The following is an 18183-nucleotide window of genomic DNA, read 5'->3' as shown; positions in this document are numbered from 1 at the left end:
GTTCATGGTTCACATATTGCTGAAGCCTGGCTTGGAGAATTTTGAGCATGACTTTACTAGCGTGTGAGATGAGTGCAATTGTGCAGTAGTTTGAGCATTCTTTGGCATTGCCTTTCTTTGGGATTGGAATGAAGACTGACCTTTTCCAGTCCTGTGGCCACTGCTGAGTTTTCCAAATTTGCTAGTATATTGAGTGCAGCTTTACAAATGTTTTAATCATTAAATGATTCAGCAGATGGTATCTCTGAAAGGTGTAAAATATAAAGAAATAAAAGATATGGATTCAAGTCTCTTCCCAACTGTGTGAATCACTTCTCTGAGCTCAAAATTTTCCTTTCTAAAAATTGCACCTCCCTATCAAAAATGGTACATAAGTGAATTATAAAATAATGTACTCTATAAAAGGTAAAGCAACATCAAATTTTAGGTAGTTTTATTACTGAATTACAGCAGATACGAAGACTGACTTCTATCAAAAAATACTGAACTGGCAAACAGGAGATTCTAAAAGTAGTATCAGGACATTTTCCCAAGAATGCGTCATCCTTTTAGATAGTACAAAAATTTAGTACACAGATAGAGAAAACGTTTGACCAACAAATGATTCATTACAGAGAGTCGGGATGCAGAGAAGAGTCAACCCTAGAAAGTTACAGCGTGGGACATGAATGATTTCCAGTTAAGAGTTTCTACCAAGTTTCACAGTCTGATTTGACACTGCATTTGCTGGGGGCTTCCCTGGTGGCTCAGACGGTAAAGAATCCCCCTGCAATGCTGGAGACATGCGTTTGAATCCTGGGTTGGGGAGATTCCCTGCAGGAGGAAATGGCAACCCACACCAGTATTCTTGCCTGGAGAATTCCATGGACACAGAAGCCCGGCAGGCTACAGTCCATGGGGTCACAGAGAGTTGGATGCAACTTTCACTTTCACTTTCTTTCTAGGGACAAAAATATGCATCTCTTTGGGGGCTGGAAGGGTAGGTGGAGTGGAAGGCAGGACTGGTAGGAAAAAAGCATATTCTAAAACTATCATACTTCCATTTGGTTTTGTAATGATGTTAAGTCTGCTTTTACTTTATTCGCGTTTCACAGATGGCAAATATTTCTGTTTGAAGTACACAACCTCGGTTGGGAAAACATGAGAAGGTCAGGTTCAGAAATTCTCAGAGACCCAGGTTAACAAGACAACTCAAATAGATATTAGGGCCCGTGACACCTTAGACCTTGAAAACTTGAACTGGCTTGGCTAAAGCAGGGAAAGAAACTGTCCTTTGTGCACTACCAATGACAGGGACCTCTGCATCCCAAGCTTTAATTACGGGGCAAAAAAAACTATTTGGAGAAAGTAAAGCCATGGCTGAATCTTCCCATTTTTCCCTCAAGCATATGGTCTTGAGTAGAAGAAGGGAAAAGGAAAGTCTACAACCTTAGGAATTAGGAACACCAAAGTTACAAGCGACCTCTGCCCCAAAAGTCTAATCTCTCTAACGCTGAAATCTCTAAATCAGAAATATTTGTTAAAGCTTATTGGCCTGCCGTATTTTTTCCTCCTCCAAGCTGGGCCCAGAAATGTGATGTCTGGCTATGGAAATGTGATGTTAAACACAGTCATGTATCAGTTCAGTTCAGTTCAGTCGCTCAGTCGTGTCCGACTCTTCGGCACCCCATGAATCACAGCACGCCAGGCCTCCCTGTCCATCACCAACTCCCGGAGTTCACTCAAACTCATGGCCATCGAGTTGGTGATGCCATCCAGCCATCTCATTCTCTGTCGTCCCCTTCTCCTCCCACCCCCAATCCCTCCCAGCATCAGAGTCTTTTCCAGTGCGTCAACTCGTCACATGAGGTGGCCAAAGTATTGGAGTTTCAGTTTTAGCATCAGTCCTTCCAATGAACACCCATGTATATTTAAGCTTAATTATAATGCAGTCTGGTAACAATTATGCCTATCATTAATGTGTCAAATAAGCCCTGAAAGCTTTATTTGGCTACAGTATCAAAACATCCATAGAAGTTCCATGTTTGTAGTTTGCTGCTTATGCAGCATGTTCATCTGCTTCCAACTTAAAAAAAATTACCCAATACGTATATAACAAACTTTCAAAAATTTCATTTAGACTATTTTTCAAGCAGTATGGGTTCCAAATTTACGGTTCAAAGAAATTACCACACAAAACATAAGGAAGAAACAAAGTAATGTTGAGATTTTAAACTAGATGAGAAACCCCCTATGCTTCTCTATACTCTGTTTTACTTGTTTTTCTCTCAGTGATTCCTTTTGCCTCATTTACAAACAATGCTTCTCACAGACTTACAAAAGTGCTTTCCTTTATGGACTTTAACATTCAAATTTCCATATATCAAAACATTTTTGTAAAATTACTGTTAGGCTGGGGTAGGATAAAACCTTAATACATTAAGACGGTAGTTTATGATTATTAAGATAAATAAGAAAAAACAGTAGAATGCCATGAGATAAGAAAAAAAATAGGAATTTATATTTCTTTCTTCCAAATCAGAGATTCCCTAATTTTCATGTGCAGCAGATTCATAGAAAACCCACAGGTCTAAGAAATCCGAACCTCTGGAAAATGAAGGATACACATGCAACTCTAACGATTATCTCGGTACTGTTACAAGTGATCTGTAACTCGTATTTTGAGAAATGCTACCCTAAAATAGAATAATTTAACACAGTACAGGATATTTGCACATACTTATGTGCTCAGCAAAAGTAATATATAAAATGAATTTCTTAAAAAGCAGATAAAGAACGCTACTTGAATAGAAAAAGGGAAAAAGGACATACATTTACAAAAGAAATACAAATGGCCAACAAACATATGAAGATATTCAACTCTACTAATACAAACATACAAACTTGATATATGTCTAATGTCAACAAACTAACACGCTCAGAGTAAGTTTTCGGTATGAAATCTCATAGTTTTACTCACACGTACGAAACTTAAGTTGGAGAGAGAGATTCTTTGCCTGTGAAGTGGGCAACAGTGGACTTACAGGGATTTTAAAAGCGCCTCTCTTTGCCCAATGAGGACGCTCTCCCAGCATTGTGCTATACAAAGAAAGAACGTGCACTTGACTGTTTATCTTCCCCGCAAGGCTCCCTGCCTCAAATCTCTCAATCACGGCTGGGGCTCTCTCCACAAAAATCCACCTCAATGTTCAAAGCACAAAACAAAGCTCAGAGCAATACAGTACCTAAGATGAAGAAGGGATGAAAGAACCTACAAGCCTTTCTTCTTCTATTAATAGGGCACTCGTAGATTCGGGAGAGACGCAGAGGCAGGGAATATTAGTGGATGAGAAAAAAATAAGTAAATAACGGAGGAGGAAGAAAGAGAAGGTAGGACGGACGGTAGGCTTTACTAACTACCTTACTTTCCTGACAGTTTCAAAGCAGTTGGGGGGAGTCCAGGAGAGGAAGAACCTGTTATCTCACTAAAGAAACAGCAACACTGTAAGAAGAATTCCATCTCAATTATCTTTTATTTTCAGCTCTATCCTTGCAAGCCAGCCCACTTAAGCTTTTACATCACTTTCCTATCTTATGACCTCTATGTTGGGGTGTGGTACTTCAAACACACACTTTTTTGTTCTTTTCCTTCTTCTTCTGGAGGGAAAAGATGGCATTGATTTGCTGAAAAGTATGGATGGGGATAAAAAAATAAAGTACGGACGGAAAGCGTTATCTTGAGGAGTAAACGGTTCTTCCTGACAGAACTACGGATTTCTCTATCCCTTTGACTGTCAGCACACCACCAAAGGCTAAAAGAAGGCTCAAGAGCGAGGTAACATCCCCCTTGTCAAGTCTCTGTTTCCTTGCTCCTGCGATATTGGCTTTGCCAAGCAACCCCATTCCCGTAAATACACATTACAGGTCTCTCCAAACTACTTATATAAAATAAGATCCTGTTTGACCAACCGTATAGAGCAGTCATTCACCTCTATAGCTGCTGAGCTGCTCTGCTGCTCTGTCTGCCTACAGTCAGAAGGGAACCAAAATTCAAAATTTCCTTTCTTCTGGGCCAAAAACCAGACCTTTTGTCCTCCTTCCTAGACATGCTGCAACTCCAAGTTGACTCCTCTGCCTCAAGTAGTGGCATATGCTTTTCTTCTTTTAAGAAAGAAAGAAAAAACCCCCCTTTTTCCCTTATTGAGGAAGGCACCGAACTCTGATAAAGGCCTCTAGGAAGATGCTAAAATGCCTTGACATGTTTAACAGCACCTTATTTCAGAGGCTATGGATGAACCTCCCCACCGTACCCCAGGGCAAACACACGGAGCGTCCAAGGGGGCAGAGGGGGAAGCCTCGAGGAGGAACATGCAGACTCTGCAAAACTGACGGGAGGGAGGAGAGGGAACAACTTTCAGGACTAGAAAAAGGAGGCATTCCACATGCTGCGACGCCCCCCGCGCCCCCGCACCCAGCCCTCGGCGCACTGTCCTCCCGCCAGCGGCCGCGGCCGCCCCCTACAGCCCCCAGCGGCCCGGGAGCGCCACACGCCCCCGCGGCGCCGACCGAGCCGCAGCAGGGCTGGCGCAGGGAGCGCGGGCCACACTCCGACAGCTTGCTCGGCGCGGGCTCGGGACCCAGAGGGTCAATCCCGTCTTAGGGCATCGGCCCGCCGCGGCGCCCAGCCCCAAACTCGGGCAGGGGATGATAAGTCTTCAGGGCAGGTGTAGGGGGTGGAAGGTTTCTGGACAGGGGGTGATAAGTCCCGGAGAGATGCAACTGGCCTGGAGCCATCAGGGTGGGACCTAAAGTTCTGTTTTGTTTCCTCTGAAGTTAGGTGATTCAGCAAGGGCCTTTGAGACTGTTGTTTTCTTTTCTAGGCCCAAAAGACTCCTTCCGTTTCAAAATACCCAGTTGGGTTTAAAGTAAATTGCACGTATTTAAGTCCCTGATTTGAAGAAAAGTGGGCTTGTGTAAAGTATTTTAAAATATTTAAATGAATGTCCTTGCTGAAAACAGGAATTCACAGCTTGGATTTTAAAATACTTGACACCAACTGTTTTTTTTTTTTTTGCAAGAACACTTTTTAAACAATGTCTGTTAAATAATTCTAGAGAAAGTACTATTTAATGCCTGAAAAGAGTAGGTCGTGAAATATAGCTTGAGTTTTCAGAATAATGTATATTTTACAGTTTAAAATCAGTAAAGTTTATTCCTAGAATATGTTTCACCTTATGTGTTATTTGAGTAACAGTAATTTTCCAGGTACTTAGGTTTGTTTTTTTTTTCCTTTTAAAGTAGTTCCTTCTCTTTATTTAGGGGCTTCTAAGAGGCTCAAATGGAGAAGGCAATGGCAACCCACTCCAGTACTCTTGCCTGGAAAATCCCATGGACAGAGGAGCCTGGTAAGCCGCAGTCCATGGGGTCGCGAAGAGTCGGACACGACTGAGCGGCTTCAATTTCACTTTTCACTTTCATGCATGGGAGAAGGAAATGTCAACCCACTCCAGTGTTCTTGCCTGGAGAATCCCAGGGACAGCGGAGCCTGGTGGGCTGCCGTCTATGGGGTCACACAGAGTCGGACACGACTGAAGAGACTTAGCAGCAGCAGCAGCAGCAGCAACAGGCTCAAAGCATTTTATGAAAGAGTTAACACATTTCAAAGTTTGTTGATATTTCTAGAAAGGCATGCACATGTAACATATTTATTAAAAACATGGGGTTTAAAGTCCTGTCTGTAACACTTTGAGTCTCAGTTTCCTCATGTGAAATACAGGGAATAATATGTTAAATACAGTAATATCTACCTCATAGGTGGCTGTGAAGATTAAATGAGAAAATAAAGTTAAGCCTCTTACTAGAATGCCATGCACAAAGAAAAATTTCATTATTCTGTTGTTGCAAGGACATAATTGCTGAGGTTTAAAAAAGAATTGTTCTTGTGTTCTGTATTAGCATCATCATTTTGTCTTTTCAACACTGATTTTCGAAAGAACATGTTTCCTTTCCTACAGTTTCCCCCTTCGTTTTTTTCTCTTTCATCCTTCTAATCCAAAGATCTATGTCCCAAGGAATTTTGATACTACAACCTGTGTTTCAAAAATAGAAATGTGTTACTGTGATAGAAGCAGCTTAGCTAAGACTGTCAAGTTCACATTAGAGCCATTTGTAGAATTAAAAAAAAACTGTTTGTGTAGAAAACAAACAAAAAACACATTATTCCTATTTACACCCACAGAAGGCAGCCCATCTGCTGTTTATCTAATCTTGATTCAGAAACATACAACAATAGAATAACAACATCGTATCTAACTTAAGATTTTAGCTTCATTTTCTGATAAGAGTGTTTCCCCTTTACCAGACGATACCAAAAGGAATCAGCATTGTTTATGAAAGGACCGTAAGGAAACGGGTATGTTTTACTCTTCCAACATTAATGATAGCAAATAATTCTCTATAAATATATAGTATGTACTACTAATTTTTTTTTTCTTTCCTGCTACTAATCTTTATATGCAGAGTACATCATGAGGAATGCAGGGCTGGATGAAGCACAAGCTGGAATCAAGATTGCCAGGAGAACTATCAATAACCTCAGATATGCAGGTGACACCACCCTTATGGCAGAAAGTGAAGAGGCACTAAAAAGCCTCTTGATGAAAGTGAAAAAGGAGAGTGAAAAGGTTGGCTTGAAGTTCAACATTCAGAAAACAAAGATCATGGCATCTGGTCCCATCACTTCATGGGAAATAGATGGAAAAACAGTGGAAACAGTGTCAGACTTTATCTTCTTGGGCTCCAAAATCACTGTAGATGCTGATTGCAGCCAGGAAATTAAAAGACGCATACTCCTTGGAAGGAAAGTTATGACCAACCTAGGTAGCATATTAAAAAGCAGAGACATGACTTTGCCAACCAAGGTCTGTCTAGTCAAGGCTATGGTTTCTCCCGTGGTCATGTATGGATGTGAGAGTTGGACTGTGAAGAAAGCTGATCGCCGAAGAATTGATGCTTTTGAACTGTGGTGTTGGAGAAGACTCTTGAGAGTCCTTTGGACTGCAAGGAGATCCAACCAGTCCATTCTAAAGGAGATCAATCCTGGGTGTTCATTGGAAGGACTGAGGCTAAAGTTGAAACTCAAATACTTTGGCCACCTCATGGGAAGAGCTGACTCACTGGAAAAGACTTTGACGCTGGGAGTGATTGGGGGCAGGACGCAAGGGGACGACAGAGAATGAGATGGCTGGATGGCATCACCGACATGAGTCTGATGTGACTTGAGTTTGAGTGAACTCCGGGAGTTGATGATGGACAGGGAGGCCTGGCGTGCTGTGATTCATGGGGTCGCGGAGAGTCGGACACGACTGAGCGACTGAACTGAACTGAACTGACTGAACTAATCTTTAAAGTGGTAAGTATCCTGCCTGTGACTTCCTAGCACCAAACTGATTTTTCCTCAAAACTGTTCAGTGCCTGTAATAGAGAGAAAGAGGGAGCCTTACTGGAAACATATTCTAAGTCTCTAATAGGATGTGAGAGTTGGACTGTGAAGAAAGCTGATCGCCGAAGAATTGATGCTTTTGAACTGTGGTGCTGGAGAAGACTCTTGAGAGTCCCTTGGACTGCAAGGAGATCCAGCCAGTCCATTCTAGGGGAGATCGATCCTGGGTGTTCATTGGAAGGACTTATGCTAAAGCTGAAACTCCAATACTTTGGCCACCTCATGCGACGAGTTGACTCACTGGAAAAGACTCTGATGCTGGGAGCGATTGGGGGTAGGAGGAGACGGGGACGACAGAGAATGAGATGGCTGGATGGCATCACTGACTCAATGGACATGAGTTTGAGTGAACTCCGGGAGTTGGTGATGGACAGGGAGGCCTGGCGTGCTGTGGTTCATGGGGTCGCTAAGAGTCGGACATGACTGAGCGACTGAACTGAACAAGAATACATTTTGAAATATTATACTTTAGAAGTGTAGAATATTAAATTTATTTTAAAAGTATTCATACTATTATGTACAGGCTGTAAAATGCTATCAAGGGGCACTTCTGGATAAATACTTTAAAATATACAAGACATTTTGGCCACTGCGAAACAGACTAAACAGCCTAAGGCCTGACTTCCATTTTAGGCTTAACTGCAGATGTATCTGGCGGTGGTGGTGGTGGTGGTGTTCATTCGTTAAGTTGTGTCCGACTCTTTGTGACCCCGTGAACTGCAGCTCACCAGGCTTCCCTGTCCTTCACTGTCTTCCAACATGTACTATCTGGTGTACAAATAGTTTACACATATTTAGGAAAAAATTCAGTGTTCTTGCCACAGTCTTCAGCAGGGCACAGCAAACTTTCTCTGTAAGGTCATACAGCAGACATTTTAGGCTTTGTCAGCCATGTGGTTTTTGTGGCAACAACTCAGCTCTGCTGGTGTAGTTCAAAAGCAGCTATCAGTCACTTCATTCGCTCAGTTCAGTTCAGTTCACTCGCTCAGTCAAGTCCGACTCTTTGCGACCCCGTGAATCACAGCACGCCAGGCCTCCCTGTCCGACACCAACTCCCGGAGTTCACTCAAACTCACGTCCATCGAGTCGGTGATGCCATCCAGCCATCTCATTCTCTGTCGTCCCCTTGCCTCCTGTCCCCAATCCCTCCCAGCATCACAGTCTTTTCCAGGTGGTCAAAGGTATTAGAGTTTCAGGTTTAGCACCAGTCCTTCCAATGAACACACAGGACTGATCTCCTTTAGGATGGACTGGTGGGATCTCCTTGCAGTCCACGGGACTCTCAAGAGACTTCTCCAACACCACAGTTCAAAAGCATCAATTCTTTGGTGATCAGCTTTCTTCACAGTCCAACTCTCACATCCATACATGACCACTGGAAAAGCCACAGCCTTAACTAGATGGACCTTGGTTGGCACAGTAATGTCTCTGCTTTTTAATATGCTACCTTGGTTGGTCACAGCTTTCCTTCCAAGGAGTAAGCGGCTTTTAATTTCACGGCTGCAATCAGCATAGCATCTGCAGTACTTTTGGAGCCCCAAAAATACAATCTGACACTGTTTCCACTGTTTCTCCATCTATTTCCCATGAAATGACGGGACCAGATGCCATGATCTTACTTTTCTGAATGTTGAGCTTCAAGCCAACTTTTTCACTCTCCTGTTTCACTTTCACCAGGAGGATTTTTACTTCCTCTTCACTTTCTGCCATAAGGGTGGTGTCATCTGCATATCTGAGGTTATTGATATTTCTCACAGCAATCTTGATTCCAGCTGGTGCTTCATCCAGCCCAGCGTTCCTCACGATGTCCTCTGCATATAAGTTAAGTAAGCAGGGTGACAATATACAGCCTTGACGTACTCCTTTTCCTCTTTGGAACCTGTCTCTTGTTCCGTGTCCAGTTCTAACTGTTGCCTCCTGACCTGCATACAGATCTCTCAAGAGGGAGTTCAGGTGATCTGGGATTCCCATCTCTTTCAGCATTTTCCACAGTTTATTGTGATCCACACAGTCAAAGGCTTTGGATAGTCAAGAAAGCAGAAATAGATGTTTTTCTGGAAGTCTCTTGCTTTTTCCATGATCCAGCAGATGTTGGCAATTTGGTCTCTGGTTCCTCCGCCTTTTCTAAAACCAGCTTGAACATCTGGAAGTTCACGGTTCACATATTGCTCAATCCTGGCTTGGAGAATTTTGAGCTTGACTTTACTAGCTTGACTGCAACTGTGTGGTAGTTTGAGCATTCTTTGGCATTCCCTTTCTTTGGGACTGGAATGAAGACTGACCTTTTCTAGTCCTGTGGCCACTGCTGAGTTTTCCAAATTTCCTGGCATATTGAGTGCAGCACTTTCACAGTATCATCTTTCAGGATTTGAAAGAGCTCTACTGGAATTCCATCACCTCCACTAGCTTTGTTCATAGTGATGCTCTCTAAGGCCCACTTGAATTCACATTTCAGGATGTCTGGCTCTAGGTGAATGATCACACCATCGTGATTATCTGGGTCGTGAAGATCTTTTTTGTACACTTCTTCTGTGTATTCTTGCCACCTCTTCTTAATATCTTCTGCTTCTGTTAGGTCCATACCATTTCTGTCCTTTATCGAGCCCATCTTGGCAAGAAATATTCCCTTGGTATCTCTAATTTTCTTGAAGAGATCTCTTCTCTTTCCTATTCTGTTGTTTTCCTCTATTTCTTTGCATTGATCGCAGAGGAAGGCTTTCTGAGCTCTCCTTGCTATTCTTTGGAACTCTGCATTCAGATGCTTATGTCTTTCCTTTTCTCCTTTGCTTTTTGCTTCTCTTCTTTTCACAGCTATTTGTAAGGCCTCCCCGGACAGCCATTCTGCTTTTTTGCATTTCTTTTCCATGGGGATGGTCTTGATCCCTGTCTCTTGCACAATGTCACGAACCTCCGTCTGGCACTGTATCTATCAGATCTAGTCCCTTCAATCTATTTCTCACTTCCACAGTATAATCATAAGGGATTTGATTTAGGTCATATCTGAATGGTCTAGTGGTTTTCCCTACTTACTTCAATTTAAGTCTGAATTTGGCTATAAGGACGTCATGATCAGAGCCACAGTCAGCTCCTGGTCTTTTTTTTTTGCCAACTGTATAGAGCTTCTCCACTTTGGCTGCAAATAATATAATCAGTCTGACTTCAGTGTTGACCATCTGGTGATGTCCATGTGTAGAGAATTCTCTTGTGTTGTTGAAAGAGAGTGTTTGCTATGACCAGTGCATTCTCTTGGCAAAACTCTATGAGCCTTTGCCCTGCTTCATTCTGTGCTCCAAGGCCAAATTTGCCTGTTACTCCAGGTGTTTCTTGACTTCCTACTTTTGCATTCCAGTCCCTATAATGAAAAGGACATCTTTTGGGGGTGTTAGTTCTAAAAGGTCTTGTAGGTCATCATAGAACCGTTGAACTTTGGCTTCTTCACCGTTACTGGTTGGGGCACAGACTTGGATTACTATAATACTGAATGGTTTGCCTTGGAAACGAACAGAGATCATTCTGTCGTTTTTGAGATTGCATCCAAGTACTGCATTTCAGACTCTTTTGTTGACCATGATGGCTACTCCATTTCTTCTAAGGGATTCCTGCCCACAGTAGTAGATACAATGCTCATCTGAGTTAAATTCACCCATTCAGTCCATTTTAGTTCACGGATTCCTAGAATGTCTATGTTCACTCTTGCCATCTCCTGTTTGACCACTTCCAATTTGCCTTGATTCATGGACCTAACATTCCAGGTTCCTATGCAATATTGCTCTTTACAGCATCAGACCTTGCTTCTATCACCAGTCACCTCCACAACTGGGTACTGGTTTTGCTTTGGCTCCATCCCTTCTTTCTTTCTGGAGTTATTTCTCCACTGATCTCCAGGAGCATACTGGACACCTACCGACCTGGGGAATTCCTCATTCAGTATCCTATCATTTTGCCTTCTCATAATGTTCATGGGGTTCTCAAGGCAAGTATACTGAAGTGGTTTGCCATTCCCTTCTCCCGTGGACCACATTCTGTCAGACCCCTCCACCACGACCCGCCCATCTTGGGAGGCCCCACACGGCATGCCTTAGTTTTTTTTTTTTTATTTGAAAAGTATTTATTTTCAAAAAATTTGTTATTTAAGTTAACACACAAGAGGTTATTTAAAAATATGGAATGCTTCACGAATTTGCGTGTCATCCTTGAGCAGGCGCCCATGGCTCAGTTTCATTGAGTTAGACAAGGCTGTGGTCTGTGTGATCAGTTAGGTCCAATTCTTTGCAACCCCATGGACTGTAGCACCCCAGGCTTCCCTGTCCTTCACCAACTCCCGGAGCTTGCTCAAACTCATGTCCATCGCGTCGGTGATGCCATCCAGCCATCTCATCCTCTGTCGTTCCCTTCTCCTCCCGCCTTCAATCTTTCCTGGCATCACGGTCTTTTCCAGTGAGTCTGTTCTTTGCTTCAGGTGACTGAAGTATTGAAGCTTCAGCTTCACATCAGTCCTTCCAGTTGAGTATTCAGGACTGATTTCCTTTAGGATTAACTGCTTTGATCTCCTTGCAGTCCAAAGGACTCTCAAGAGTCTTCTCCAACACCACAGTTCAAAAGCATCAATTCCTAAGCTTTCTTTAGAGTCCAACTTGCACACCCATACATGACTCTAGGAAAAACCATAGCTTTGAGCAGTGACCCCACAAGACAGTTGACCCAGACTTGCCTGTGAGTGTCCAGGAGTCTCTGGCAGAGGGGTGAGTCAGCAGTGGCCTGCTGCAGGATGGGGAGGCGCTGAGTGTGCCAGTGCATGTACCAGACCTTTTGAAGGCGGTCGACATTGTCTTCATTACCTCCACCATGGTTTGGTCTCAGGTGAAACAACAGGGAGGGAACACAGCCCCACCCATCAACAGAAAATTGGGTTAAAGATTTACTGAGTATGGCCCCACCAATCGGAACAAGACCCAGTTTCCCCCACAGTCAGTCTCTCCCATCAGGAAGCTTCCATAAGCCTCTTATCTTTATCTGTCAGAGGCTGGGCCCAATGGAAATCACAATCACAGAAAAGCAGCCACAGACAATACATGAACAGCTTGGAAGTGTTTCCGGATGACGTTGTTTGCAGGGACATAATTGGGGCAGATTTGTTCTGTAGGTTGTAGTCTGCCAGCTTCTGAACTATAGCAAGCATTAGTCTCTATCACCTTAGATAATTCTTTCATTTCAGTGGTTGGTGACCTATGGCACTTTTCTGTCCCATGGAAACTGTCACTGTTTCATTCTTGTTACTGCTTTCGAGGATCATCATTTTACTCTATCATATAAATACTATCATTAAAAATACTCAATAAAGTAAATTCTAGCGCATCACTATAGTAAAGATATGCCAATAAATCTTATTTCCAGTTGTCTCTGAAGTCACACCACACCAGTTCAAGGAAACATTTGAGTAGTTTATGGGAATAGTAAAATAGAAACAACATAATGTGATAGTCAAAGAAGCTTCTAGTTACTAAGTATGTACTGTGCCTCAGGTTCTGTCCTCAGTGAATGTATACACATCATCTCCTTTATTCCTCAGAATAACACAATAAGTTGTATTCTGCTTTACAAATGAGGAACTGAGTCTTCTAATTAAATACAACTTATCTAGAGTCTTACAGTAAGTGATAAAGCTAAGGTGTGAATTGTATTTTTGATTCCAAAGACTACTAACCACCTACCTGATCATGTCGAATATGAAATCTTCCATTTTATTTCCTCGGCCTGCCTGACTGCTCAGTCGCTTCAGCTGTGTCTGACTGACTCTTTGTGACGCTATGGACGGCAGCCCGCCAGGCTCCTGTATCCATGGGAGTCTTCACGTAAGAATGCTGGATTGGGTTGAGGATCTTCCCAAACCAGGGACTGAACCTGGGTCTCTTGCATCTTCTGCATTGCAGGCAGATTCTTTACTGCTGAGCCACTGGGGAAACCCCTCTGCTGCTGCTGCTGCTACGTCACATCAGTAGTGTCCGACTCTGTGTGACCCCACAGACGGCAGCCCACCAGGCTCCCGCGTCCCTGGGATTCTCCAGGCAAGAACACTGGAGTGGGTTGCCATTTCCTTCTCCAATGCATGAAAGTGAAAGTGAAGTCGCTCAGTCGTGTCCGACTCCTAGCCATCCCATGGACTGCAGCCTACCAGGCTCCTCCGTCCATGGGATTTTCCAGGCAAGGGTACTGGAGTGGGTTGCCATTTCCTTCTCCAGAAACCCCTCTAGTGAATCACAAATATTTTATCAGTGATTTTATAAAATGTGTTAAGGTAATTTGGCTTCCCAGGTGGCACTAGTGGTACAGAATCCACCTGCAGTGCAGGAGACGCAAGAGATATGGGTTCAGTCCCTGGGTCGGGAAGATTCCCTGGAGGAGGAAATGGCAACTCACTCCAGGATTCTTTCCTGAAAAGTTCCATGGACAGAGGTGCCTGACAGGCTAGAGTCCATGGGGTGGCAAAGAGTTTGACGTGACTGCACGCACTGTAGCTGGTTAAGGTCATTGAGTTCATTCCTATTGTTCAGGCTGTTAAAGAGCTAAGCAGTTTGTCTTAAAGTAGAGCATTAGGAAAATAAATATGCTCAGGTTTCTTCAGACAGTATGACTTCCGACAATACGTCTGAGCAGGAGCGTCAGCAAAGTCCGAACCAGTTAAATCTGGAAAGAACTCACTATTTGAGATATTACAGATCTTTCATGATTGAGGGGAGATCTCCAAAGAGTCCCCCACTTCAAAAATTATGATGAATTGGGACCAGCCCAATAAGGAGTTAGGGCTCATCAAGCAGGGGCTATTAGGTGGATGAGATGGGAAAGGTCACACAAGTGTGGTTGCTATTCATTTGGGAAAGGTGAGCCTTAGGCCAGTTGGTAAGCTGAGAAAGGGAGCCAGGAACTCCCTCGCTAGCCTAAATCACCAGGCCCATAGGCTGAAGTGTTTGCAGGTTAGCTGTGCCTCCTATCAATCAGCTAGAACAATACTTTCTCCAGGATTCCCATTGACTGATTCACCAAAGAGCTCAAAATATAAAGCCGCCAAACACAAGAGAAAACAAGCCACTATGACTGAGTCACAGCATCAAACTTAGAACTGCAGATACTGAAATTGTCAAATACTGAATGACAGAATAGGTAAGTATGTAATGTTTACAGAAATAGGAAATATAGTCACAGGTTACCAATCTACAAGGAATTACTTGAAATAATAGATTAAAAAAGTCTACAAACATAATTTTTGAAATGGAAAATCATTCGATAGGATTCCTGAAATATTTAATAAGAAACAGCAATTCAGGCTGCTGTTTGAAGAGAAATTTCATAAGCTGGTAGTAGGTGAAAATAAAACTATCCAGAATGCCATAAGAGAGACAAGGAAAATGTGAAAGTGATGTCACGAGAAATGGAGGCAGAATGAGAAGGTCGAACAGGAGTATACTGGGTTGGCCCGAAAGATGGTATGGCTTTTCTGCACCTGAATGAACTTTGTGGCCAACCCAATAATTTGATTCCCAGGAGGGAGGGAATTGAGAGAATCTACGAGAGACAATATTTCGAGAGAGAATGACTACAGGTTTTCCACAACTGCTAAACACGTGAATTCACAGACCAAGGAGGTACTGTATACCACTAGCAGGAGAAGTACAAAGAAATACACCCTTCAGTGAAACTGCAGAACTCCAAGGACAGGAGTCATGAAAAACAGTCTCAGAAAAGGGGACAGACCTAAAAGAGACCAACGGTTAGAATGACAGCAGAGTCCTTAACAATACCAAAAGCCAGAAAACAATATATTTGAAATGTTGAGAGAAAAAAAACTTTTCAACCAGAATTCTGTACCATGTAAAACTCTTGTGGGGATGCACAGCCAGATCCCCTTCACAGAAGGACGAGCCTCTCCGCTGCAGGGAGCGGGGTCAGTAGACACCCTTCAGGTGGAGAGCTGCCTTATCTGAGGTGGATAATTAGGACTTGACTACACAGGAAAATGGCACCCACGTACCAAACTGACCTCTCATTCTCAAATTCACCCCGTTACTCATCCATTTCCTTTTCTATATCCTCTCATCTAACTACCAATTGCTTACTCTTTGAAGTCGATACCTATGTGTAGGTATATTTACCTAAGTCTATTTTATTTTACATAGCACTGAGATCAGTAACTATCCATCAAGCAATCTGGACTAGACTGAGTACTGAGAAGCAGATATGTGTGCATACGTGTCATCTTACAGCCAAGATAACATGAGATGATGAGAAAACCACGGCCAAAATATAGTGCTAACGTGTACACTTAAACACTGACTGACGCAGACAGAAATATCCATGAGATGGCATGCCCAAATTATTTCTAAAGTTGTTTGACAGACTTGTTTCCTCCCTCATGGCTCAGTGGTAAAAAATCTGACTGCCTGCCAATGCAGAAGACGTGGGTTCGATCCCCGGGCTGGGAAGATTCTCTGGAGAAGGACATGGCAACCCACGCCACTATTCTTGCCTGGGAAATCCCACAGACAGGAGCCTGGCAGGCTACAGTCCATGGGGTCGCAAAGACCCCACACGACTTAGCAACTAAAGAACAACAGAGGGCTAGATACTGTCAAGGGATATACAGACATCTGTCAGCAAGTTCACATTCTCCAGAAACGGCAAACTTAGCTGAGGGAAAAACAAACTGTACTGAAAATAGGTCACACTCAAAGAATGTTTAAAAAGCAATTAACTAGCTGCCATGCTATGGGAATTAAGCAGGACTTCAAGGATGAGTGTGATTTTAATTAAGCAGAGAGTTAAGAAAGGCCACCACAGGAGGGCATACGCTATCCCCTAGTTTCCATGACACTAAACTTTCACAGAGACCCTCATGTGGTTTATAAGCATTTTCTCTGAATCACATGCTAGGCTATTCTTACTGTATTGTTTTCACTACTGTATCTTGTTCTTCTCCTAGCAGGGGACGACAGAGGATGAGATGGTTGGACGGCATCCCTGACTCGATGGACATGAATTTCGGCAAGCTCCGTGAGTTGGTGATGGACAGGGAGGCCTGGCATGCTGCGGTCCATGGGGGTCACAAAGAGCTGGATATGACTGAGCAACTGAACTGATGATGACTGATGCTCTTGTTCTTGGTATGTCCTTTTTGATTCAGCTTCAAGGAATTCCATCCCGCAGCTTTTTAATTACCACTATTTTATATTAAAGATTATAAGTTTTCTTACCTAAACTGGAATTTCATTTAGATCACAGAAGCTAAAATTCCCCTACATTGAACCCCCTTCAGAAACTCTCTGCTCAGTAGGAACTCATTATTTCTACTATCATTTGCTCACCCTATTTATCTCCTGAGATATTTTCAGAGGAGCCAATCTGCTCATTTGAAATTCTATAACAATGATCATCTCTAACACGCACAGTTTTAATTATATGCTAGCTTGAACTATTTTTAATTGGTTATCATGTGTATGTCCTACCGTTCCCGTGAGGTTCTATTCTCCTGGAAAGCAGACTTTAGCTTTCTTCTACATATCTCTAAACACACAGAATGCCACATGCATAAGAGCTGTCATATAACTGTTCATTCCTTATTGAAAAGGATGAGGCTAATAATGTCAAATATCAAATACTGCTGAAAGTCAGTTCATGGAGCCATTCTATGCTGTCACGTCAGTCATGTCCAATTCTTTGTGACCCCATGGCAGGCTCCTCTGTCCATGGGATTCTCCAGGTAAGAATGGGTTGCCGTTTCGTCCTCCGGGCAATCTTTTCAACCCAGGGATCGAACTCATGTCTCTTACATCTCCTGCACTGGCAGGTGGGTTCTTTACCACTCATGCCACCTGGAGCTAGCAGTTCATGGAGGCAGGTATTCTCAAAGATTCTCTGGTTTCCTCTCTCTCTATGAGTGTTTTAACTTAAGAGCTCTAGTTTTACTCTAGAAACTTCCCAACTGGGCTTCCTTACAACCTCCTCTCCTATGCTGTTGTCAAAGTGATCTTCCTGAAACCCAAATCTGATTTCATCACCCCAATGCTCAAAGGCTTTCAATAGTTTCTCACTGCTCTAGGGGAAAAAACCCCAAACTCCTCAGCATGTTTCATCTCCTTCGGTGGCCCTGGTACCTAAATGCCTTTCCGTCCTCCTTGCCTCTGCATGAGCTGTTTCCTTGTCTGAGATTTCCAACTGCCGCCTCTGTACCCTAGTCAAATCAGAGTACTGCCTTGTTTGTGAACAAGACTTTCCACAGTGACTTAAAAGGCTTTCTTCTTTGGAATCCCAAAGCACACTGTGTATGATCTTATCATACCTACTGCTCTTTTGTCTTCCATCTCTGCGTTCCTAGCACCTAGAAGAACGCTTTTCACTTAGGAGTGCTGAATGAAAGGAAAAGGCAGCAAAGAGAAAGGATCTTTGACGGTGGTTTAAAAACAGGTCATTGGTTATGTCAGCAGTTGGGGAAGAAGGTGAAAAAGACCAGAGATACAAAGAATGAAGGATGGAACTGGTAGAAAGGAAACATTTAAAATATTTCAAAAATCTCGCAAGGAAAATAAAAGAAATGGATACAAGAGAGAAAACACATCAAAGTTAGCAAACACGTAAAGGTAACGGATACAAGATAGAAAACATGTCAAAGGCGGCTCCTTTTCAAAACCTAGAGTCGCTGACCAAGTTAGAAG

The 18183-nt window shown here is 43.0% G+C and overlaps 1 pseudogene across 1 annotated transcript in view; it reads right to left on the bottom strand.

Annotated features, from left to right (window-relative positions):
* LOC148773944 (ferroxidase HEPHL1-like) overlaps nt 1-18183 on the bottom strand; it is a 122510-nt pseudogene that overhangs the window by 59230 nt on the left and 45097 nt on the right. The gene's annotated exons all lie outside the window — the stretch shown is intronic.

This window comes from Moschus berezovskii, chromosome 25 (assembly GCF_049115385.1).
Source record: "Moschus berezovskii isolate FMDL1 chromosome 25, NW_MosBer_1.0, whole genome shotgun sequence".
Lineage (NCBI taxonomy): Eukaryota > Metazoa > Chordata > Mammalia > Artiodactyla > Moschidae > Moschus > Moschus berezovskii.
Note: the sequence above shows the minus strand (reverse complement) of the source record. Positions and strands in the feature narration are given on the sequence as shown.